The sequence below is a fragment of the Panthera uncia genome (genome assembly GCF_023721935.1).
Source record: "Panthera uncia isolate 11264 chromosome A3 unlocalized genomic scaffold, Puncia_PCG_1.0 HiC_scaffold_11, whole genome shotgun sequence".
NCBI lineage: Eukaryota > Metazoa > Chordata > Mammalia > Carnivora > Felidae > Panthera > Panthera uncia.
The window spans coordinates 54114459-54124707 of NW_026057578.1; positions in this window are offsets into that span (position 1 = coordinate 54114459).

The following is a 10249-nucleotide window of genomic DNA, read 5'->3' on the forward strand; positions in this document are numbered from 1 at the left end:
CGGACTCTTGATTTTGGCTCAGGTCATGATCTCACGATTTGTGAGATTGAGCCCTGTATCAGGCTCTATGCTGACAACGTGGAGCCTGCTTAGGATTGTCTCTCTTCTTTTCTCTCTCTGCCCTTCCTCCACTCATTCTCTCTTTCTCTCTCAAAACAGATAAATGAACTTAAAAAAAATTCTTCATCTCATATAGATTAAAAAAAAAAACACCAAGTGTTTTCCTTGTGATGAGAACTCTTAGGATTTATTCTCTTAGCAACTTTCAATTATACCAAACAGAAGTGTTAACTATAGTCATCATTTTGTACATTACCTTCTTTGTAGTTATTTCTCTTATAACTGGAAGTTGGTACATTTTGACCACCTCATCCAGTTCCCTCACCCTTCAAACCCCTACCTCTGATAATCACAAATCTGATCTTTTTTCTGGTGTATATATGAAAATATACAAAGATATACAAAGATATACAAAAATATCTATCTATCTATCATCTATCTATCCATCCATATGTTAGATCATACAGTATTTCTTTTCATAGTCCTTCTCTAGTTTATTCCATTTACATTTAGTTGTTACACAGACTTCAAAACTATTTTCCTGAGTGTAACATTTCACATTCCCATCCGCAATGTATGAGAGATACATTTTTTTCCACCTCTTGCTAGAATTTGATACTGTTCATATATTTTATTTATCTGTTTTGATAAGTGTGTGGTGATAGCTCACCAGGGTCTTAATTTGCATTTCCTTGATGGTTTGTGATGCTGAATATTTTTTCATGTGCTTATCTGCCATAAATATAGCCTCTTCAGTGAAATGTCTCTTCAGGCAACTTGTTTTCTAGCAAGATTGTTTTTATACTGTTGACTTTTGAGAGATCTTTATGCATTCTAGATAAGAGTCCTTTGTCAAATATGTGGTTGCAAATATTTTTTTTCCTGTCTGTATCCTGTCTTTTTAACTTTTCAACAAGGTCTTTTACAAAGCAAACATTTCAAATTTTGATGTAGTCCAATTTATTGATTTTTGTCTTATGAATTATGCTTTTGGTGTCATGTCTAAGAATGCTTCACCAAGCACTCCTATATTTTCCTCTAAAAGTTTTATATAGTTTGGTGTTTCACATTGAAATCTGTGATCCATATTGAGATAAATTTTGTTTTTTTGGTTTTTAAAAAAAATTTTTTTTAACATTTATTTATTTTTGAGACAGAGAGAGAGCATGAACAGGGGAGGGTCAGAGAAAGAGGGAGACGCAGAATCTGAAACAGGCTCCAGGCTCTAAGCTGTCAGCACAGAGCCCGACACGGGGCTCGAACCCACGGACCACGAGATCATGACCTGAGCCGAAGTCGGACGCTTAACCAACTGAGCCACCCAGGCGCCCCGAGATAAATTTTGGATAAGGTATGAGTTTTAAGCCAAGGCTCTCTCTCTCTCTCTCTCTTTTTTTTTAACCCGTAGATACTCAATTGCCCTAGCACCATTTGCTGAAAGGACTATCCTTCATTGAATTAATTTTGAATCTCTGTCAAAAATCAGTGCTAGACTTGTGTCGCACTTTCTGGGGGGTTCTATTCTGTACCACTGATCTATGTATCCATTCTTCTGTGAATACCACAAAGACTTAAATAGTCACACCTGTATACTATCTTCAAATTGGGTACACTAATTCCACCCATTTTATTGTCTTTTTCCCCCCAAAATTGTTTTAGTTATTGTAGTTCCTTTTCTTTTCTGTATAAATTTTAGAATAATTCTGTCTATATCCACAAAAAATCTTCCTGGGGTTTTGACAGAAATTGTATTAAACATGCATATCAACTTGGAAAAAATAGACATTGTTACGAAGTTGTATCTTCTAGTCTAACACAGTACGTCTCTCCAGTTATTAGATTTTCTTTCATTTCTTTCATGGGTTTTGCAGTTTTTAGCATGTAACTGTTGTATATACATTTTTAAGATTTATACCTAAGTATTTTATTTTTTTAGTGACTATAGTGTTCTATTTTTTGTTTTAGTTTCCAAATGTTCTTCACTAATGTCTAGAAACATAAATGACTTTGGTTTGTTAATTTTATGTCCTGTGATGTCACTTATTAGTCCCAGAAAAGTTTTTGGGAATACCTTGGGATTTTTTATGTGGAAAATTGATGTCATCTGCAAACAGGGACAATTTTATTCCTTCCTCTATGATCTGTGTGTCTTGTGTTTCCCTTTCTTTCCCTATTACCTTGGCTGGAACTCTCACTACTGTGTTGAACAGGGGTGATGAAACTGGACGTCCTTGCTCCCGTTCTTAGGGCAAAAGCACTTTCACCATTAAGTTCAATGTTAGCTGTAGAGTTTTTGTAGATGTCTTTGTCAGGTTGAAGAAGTTCTCTTCTACTGCTTGTTTTCTGAGAGTTTTAATTGTGAATGGGTATTAGACTTCGTCAAACACCTTTTCTGCATTAATCGATACCATTATGCGATTTTTCTTCTTTAACCTGTTAATATGGCAGATTACATTGACTGGTTTTCATATAGTGAACTAGCTTTGCATACCTGGTATAAACCCACTTAGAGATGATACAATTCTTTTTATATATAGTGGATTTCTATTTGCTAATACTTCATAAAGGGATTACGCACCTGTATTCATAGGGTTTGTTTTTCCTTTTTGTACTGCTGTTTTCTGGTTTTGATATCGGGGTAATAATAAATTTATAAAAATAATTGGGAAATGTTCCTTTCTCTTCTGTTTTCTGGAATATATTTGTGTCTAAGTCTCCCCTCCTTCCTCTCTCTTCCTTCTTTTCTTTCTTTCTTTCTTTCTTTCTTTCTATCTTTCTTTCTTTTCTTTCTCTCTTTCTTTCTTTCTTTCTTTCATCTTTCTTTTGTTCTTTCTCTTTCTTTTCTTTCTTTCTTTCTTTCTTGCTTGCTTGCTTGCTTTCTTTCTTCTCTATTTTCTCCACTATTCAGACTGGGTAATATCTATTAACCTATTTCAAGTTCACTGATTTTCTCCTCCCTTTCCTTCATTTTGATGTTAAGTGTATCCACTGAGATTTGTCTTTTACTTCTCGTGCTTTTTAGTTCTAAAATTTCCATTTCATGTTTATTTATATCTTCTATTTCTCCCTTGAGATTCTCTCCTCCATTTGTATCAAATGTGTTCAGAATTGTTCAGACCATTGTTATGAGGACTGGTTGAAAATCCTCGTCAGGTGATTCTAAGATATGTATCATCTTAGTGTTGGCATCTGTTGGCTTGATTTCTTTCATTCAAGTTGAGATTTTTTTGATTCTTCTTGTTATGAGTGAGTTTTGATTGAAGCCTAGATTTTTTTTTTAATTTTTTTTTTAACGTTTATTTATTTTTGAGACAGAGAGAGACAGAGCATGAATGGGGGAGGGTCAGAGAGAGGGAGACACAGAATCTGAAACAGGCTCCGGGCTCCGAGCTGTCAGCACAGGGGCCCGATGCGGGGCTCGAACTCACGGACCGCGAGATGGTGACCTGAGCTGAAGTCGGCACTCAACCGACTGAGCCACCCAGGCGCCCCGAAGCCTAGATGTTTTGAGTGCTATGCTATGAGGCTCTGGGATACAAAAGGCAAGATAAAATTCAGGGAACTCACCACCATGTCCTTCTTCAAGCTTTGAAGTTTCTAGTGGATCTCCCTCCATCTCTCCGCTTTTCAGAGTTTTATGTTTGTTTTATACCCAACTCTCAGTGAGTTTTATCTCTACTTAGCAGAAAAGACAAGGATAATTACTTACACTCTATCTTTCTGGAAGCAGAAAGTCATTTTTCTTTTAATTAAACCATATTTCCCCTTGTTTTAGGAGTCATATCTGGCTCCTTCATTTCCCTCCATTCCCGATTTTGGAACAACATTTGAAGATTCCACCCCCTCAATACTCCTGGAGTTAAAGGTATGTCCCTTTCCATGTTCCACGCCTTTGTCCTGTTCAGAAACTGTTCATTAGCTCTTGCTGGAATTATTTAAATGGCTCCCCAATTGGTCTCTAAACCGACAATCTCTCCCTTTCTTCCAGTCTCTACTGTTCTACAGATTGTGGCCAGGTTTATTTCCTTAGGCATAAATCATTGTGCTTTCTTTCTCTTCCTCCATGATCTTAGACCACTGGCTACTTAGTAAAACTCAAACTCCTTAGCTTGGGGTTCAAAGCCATCACTATTTTGGCTCCTCTTCCTGTTGACAGCCCGATCATCCTCTGCTCTCACACATGATCTGATGCTGCAACACAAAAGGATCACTTCCAGACCCCAGATACCTGCCGTGCAGTTTGACCCTAAGCTTCCATTCATGCCTTCCCTCTGCTTGGAATGCACCCCCTCACCCACTTGGGTAGGGGTCCGTCACCTCAAGGAAACCTTCCTTGGCCACCCAAATCAGAACCAATACCTCCTCCCATCAACAACCACAGCCCTTTGCTCACAGCTCTCTTTAAACGTATTTTCCATCCAGTTCACAGAGACAAGACAGAATGTATGGTTTTTGCAGGGTCTCTCCTTTTGTATAAAACCAGGCCTTCTTGGCTTAGTGGTCCAGGGAGCAGAGCAGGCCTGTCAGTGGGTGGCGAGACTGGAGCTGGCTTCATCAGGAAACAGGAGGTATGTCGGGGAAACATTTGCTTACTTCCAGAAAACGTGCTTTCAGGAGACTCTGTTCTATCCTGGGCTCCTCTGAAGAGCCGGGGAAGAAAACTTTCGAGATAGAGCCACCATGCTTGTCACGAAGTCACTTTTGGAGACATTCCAGATCAAAGGTCCCTTGCCCTTCATTAGCTCTACCTGTCATATCTGTAGTATGGACAGTTTACCCTTTGGGGTGCTGGTGTTTTCTCCATACAGGGGGTGGAGGCAGCAAAAGGAACAGGTGAAAAGAGGAGATACTTGGATTTAAGTCTGAGCTCTGCCCCTTCCTAGCTGTGTAAATTCTGGACCTATTCTTTAACTTCTTTGTACCTCAGATTCCTCATCTGCAAAATGGGGATAATTATAGAACCTACAGAAAATCACATAAAAATGCCTAGAACAGTTTTGGGTACTCCATAAATGCTAGCAATGACCATTTTCCATGTTTTCCACCAACGTGCCTGAAAGAGTAGAGTATTTGTGAGGCTCGGGACAATGCCCCAAAGTAGCCCCTATTGGCTTGAAATTTCTTTTAGGTATTCTATTTCACATTAAATATTTATGCAAATAAGGGCGCCTGTGTGGCTGAGTCGGCTGAGCGCCTGACTTTGGTTCAGGTCATGATCTTGAGGTTTGTGAGTTCGAGCCCCGCGTCAGGCTCTGTGCTGACAGCTCAGAGCCTGGAGCCTGCTTTGGATTCTACGTCTCCTTTTCTCTCTGCCCCTCCCCCATTTGTGCTCTGTCTCTCTCTATCAAAAATAAATAAATGTAAAAAAAAAAATTAAAAAAATATTTATGCAAATGTTGCAGTCTACTCAATTAGGTAGTTTGTTTGTTGAGTTTGTTTTAGTATCTGACTGTTTCTTTTGCAGATGTATTTAAGAAAAGTGTATACTCTAGAAAGATCATTCTATGTGCTACCCTTGGCATGGGGCAGAGCCTCTCGGTGACACACTCCTGTCGTTTGAGATACACAGTCCCAGCGGGCCTTGCTTGAGCCAAAGACACAGAAGACTGAAGCCGAGGCCAGCACCGCAAAGTATTTCTCACTGATGAGTTCTGTGTGGGGTTCATCCAGCCCCTATGCCCTCCTCTACGGACCCTCCCTAAACTAAGAGTCAGAGCGTCAGGCCATCTTTCCTCATTCGGGAGAATTGGCCCCTTGTTGGATATGTGAAATGTAAGCAATGTGGGCACAGAGATAAAAATCTTGGCTAGTATTTCCCAGGCTATGATCATCAATAAAATAGGGCAGAAGAGAGCTATAATCTAATGTACTATATTACTGTAATTAGAGCTTCATGCATAGAGCTCTCTCCCGCCCTCCCTCCAAAATAATGAAACCATTTGAAATAAATAGTAGTGACTTTATTCTCCATCATGTGGTGTTCAGTGATTGGGTAATTATGGTAACAGCATACAGTTAGTGGTTGAGTTCAGAATGTAAGAAAAGAGATTTGGGGGAAACACAAGGGATAGGAGCACAGAATTGTAGCATTGCAGAGCTGGGAGGCGTCCTGGCAATTGGTACCTAACATCCCCACCCTTTCAAAAGAGGAAACAAAAGAGACGCAGAGGTTGCAAATGTGAGACGCTTAGACGGAGTGGAGTCAGAGCTAAAACCCGGGTTCCTCTCTCCTGTTCAATGGTCTTTTCAACTCACATGTCTCTGGGAAACAACTTAAGGCAGACTATTCTAGAAAGCTTTCTACATGGCAAGGAGGCTTTGCTCCCCACACCTGCTGAGGTAGAAGACAACGTTTCTGTGACTTAGGCTCTTGTCTGTCTTTTCATCATCTCTGGACCCCGAAAGTCATGGCTACTGAACATCAACGCAAGTCAGCACTGAACAGTTGAAACATTTTTTTGTTCTATCCCTTTTCTGCCTTTGATGGAATGGAGAGGAAAAATTAGCAAGCATACAAATTAAGATTTTGTTTAGCTTACTCTTGATGAGGCTAATTGTTTATTTTCAGTTAGATTTTATTTCTGTTATTACATTGAGAACATCAGATAAATAGTAAACTTTCTCATAAGAATGCTTACATCTCTTTACATTTCCATGTAAGAAATTCAGGAAAGGGCAACGCTTTTTGTACTGAAGGCACAAGGGTTTCCCGTGAAAACAAGCTAAGGGTCCTCATGGAACAATAAGGAAATGGACTCCAGCCTACAGATGCGTAAAACAGGTTCCGAATGACACAAACGTGCACCATTGGGACATAAACGTAACCCACAAACTCATGAACCCATGAGCAGAAACACAATCACGGCCAAAGTCACCCTTAGGCTCTCCCTCTCATCTCCTTCTCCATCCTACAGAAAAGGAGAGACTGATTCAGCCGGCGAGAAAGGCATGAGCTCATCTCTGCCACTAATCCCAACTGACTCTGTCATTTGCTCCTCAACTCCAGGATAGCCACACCTAGGGCCTGGGGTAAGCGGTCTCCCTCCTTCCCACCCTGTCCAGTAGCCATCCAACGACACTCTCGCCCCACCGCTGCCAGAAGCTAAGCCCAACCTGAACAAGGTGGACATGGAAAATCCAATTCTGCCCATGATGGGACTCGGCACCACCCTGGAAAGAGCAAAGCCGGTAGTGGTCACTCGGCAGGAAGCAGCAATGCAGTTGGGAAACATTCTCTACAGAAGTAAGGTCCACGCCATTACGTCCACGGAGAGACACAGACAACACTGAAAAGCGAATTTCTCATAAAAGGTAACGTCCTCTATGTTCTTCCTTGCTCCAATTCCAACCCTCCCTGAACCTTGAAACAGCAGCTGGGGCTCCTGTGTCTTGATTAACAGTCATTCAGATGTCAAGGCGAGATTACGAAGATGTCAAGATGGCCGCTGAGAGGGAGGACATAAACATGGGAAGACCCCTCTTCGTGGGCACCTCTGCCTTCTCCTTAGGGTCACCGGACAGTGCCACCAGCACACGGCCCACTATAGGACGTGGAAGTGCCCAGGTGACTTACTGCGGCCATATGCATTTCCAGAATACTTTCCCATCATAAGGTGCTTTCTCAGTCAAAACTTTGTTGACTGCCCAGTGGTAGTGTAGGTACCATTGTCTTCACTCACTTGTGAGGAGACTGAAGCACAGGGAGGCTGGCACACAGGGAGGGGATAGAAGAGACTAGAATAATGTATGCTAAATTTCCGCAAGGCTGCTCTGTTCCGGACACTTAGTGCTTGACCTAATTGGTCTTCTTGTCTGTAAAATGGGTCTAAGAATGGCATCTCCCTCATAGAGTGTGGTAGGAATTAAAGGAAATAACACAGCAGAAATGTCTGGCTTGGTGCTTGACACAGGAAGTCTTCAGTTTGTTAGCGGATCCCTATAATATCCTTACCAGTGTCTATTATGATCTCCACCTTATAAACCAGGAGAGTAGGGCACAGTCAGGAAAGTGACTCGCTCAATTAACCAGCATGTTAGGCCTCAGACGTAGATCCGTATGACTCCAAAACCTGTCCACTCAAGAACACAGACATTCCAGAACTCAGGCTGCCTGTTCCCAAGTTCCATGCACTTTCACGGACCTGTTCATCCCGATTTGAGACAGTCTCTCACCGAAAGTGCTGTGACCTGGTTCGACAAGCAAACACAAAGCCTTCTGTCTTAGAAAATACGCAATTTGCCATCATTCACACAAAAACCCAGGCCATCATTCATGTTCCATGAAGACTTTGATGACATCAACAAAGAAGCTCTTATCAGAGCCCGCAGAGGAACTAAGCAGTTCTGAAGCCCAGTTGGATGTCTGAGGCCAGTAACGAATATGAAAGTCGAAAGAATGTTCTCATCCGCATTCCCGCGATTTCACAAATTCTTTGTCTTTATTACCTAATTTCCAACTCACTTCCTGTTTTTGGTAAAATGTTGAGGAGCTATAAAAAAGGTAATTGGGGGGGAAAAACCCTTTCTTATATCTATGGCTTCTTGCGTGTAGTACGCATTCCACAAATGCTTGCACGATGTATGGATAAACTGAATGTGAATGAATGCATCTATTTTCTTCTTGTGAATTGGCTCCAAGGGCCAATCTTACAGGGGCTGACAAAAAACTACATCCCTGAGATGAGTGCCCAGTAATGCTTCGCTGAAAAGCATTACTGTCTTTATGTTTTCAATGCCCCGGATGCAAGGATATCCCCCACGAATGTGGCCACCTCATGGGTGGGCCAGTGCAGCCAGTGCTCACAGCTGCTTTGCAAGCATTCAACCTGAACTTAAGTAGGAGGCTCCCACGCTCGTGCCAGGACCCACAGCACAGGCAGGGAGCATACCTTCCTTTGGTGTCATCGCCATTATGTGCCATTTGCTGGCGACTGGCCAGTTCTGATCCCATTTCCACCCACCTGATGGTTCTTCAAAAGAATCCACATATTCACAAGACCTGCAGGCTGACATCTCTGCAACGCAACACGGGGAAGCTCTGCGGGGAGCTCCACTACTGACAAGTTCTCCGGTGGGAAGCACCTGCTGTAGTTGGAACACCTGAGTCACAGTCTTGGCTCTGTGGATGCAGCAGGGAACGTTTCTCCTCCCCCCTTATCTATAAAAGTGGCCAACAAAACAGAACTTCTGTGCCCAGAAAAAGTTTGTGAAAGCGCTTCATAAACAACAAAGAAGCTGGCCCATCACCAAAGACCATTACCACCAACAGAGGGACAGACTTGGAAGGAAAAATAGCTCCTGATATACTCTCAACGCTAGCAACTTCAGATTGCGTTTATGCACCCCACTCTCAGATATACTGAGCTGGAGTCACCCTACAGTTGGCCATTTGGGTACCTGCCATCTTCACAAATTTTGGCCATAGACAGCTGAGTCTCGCCTAGGTTATAATTTACCTAGTATTTCTTCTCACATCAGATTTAGGTGTTTTATTTCTGCACGGTTTCATCTCATTTTAATCAATAAAGCACAGGTTTGACATGCCAAGTAACATGCGCTCCTGTGGTGCTTACCACATATGGGGAAACACTGTATTAAGCGAAAGATCACTACATTGCCTATCCAGACAGGTGTAGGAAAGGGAGCCCGCCGAAACTTTTTGTGGGTTGGCACAAGGGATGACTTGGATGTCTCCAGAGCGGAGCAAAAGAGCAGTCCTAACACGCTGAAAAAGCCACCTGAAACTATAATCCAGTGTCTATCTACATACAGTAAGAATTACTTGCCTTCCTATAGCACTTTACAGTTTTAACAACACATTCATTTTCATTTTACAAGGGGTCTTGACCCCAAATCTGGCAGCAGGTGGGGTGGCCAATACCATCCTTTTGCACAAGGCTATATGAGATCATGTTAGAAATAAGGAGCAGCACCATTAACACCTCTGTCTTCAGATCCTTTCACTGTACCCTCCTCGGGGAGGGGGGAGTATTTTTACAAGGATTGCTTTTCCCTCTTTAGACAGGACAACTCTTTCATGCCACTTTGTATCCATCTACTCTTTCACCTGCACATCCAGTTATCCATCCATCCACCCATCCATCCATCCATCCGTCCACCCGTCCAACCATCTGTCCACCCGTCCATCCATCCATCCATCCGTCCACCCGTCCATCCGTCCACCTGTCCT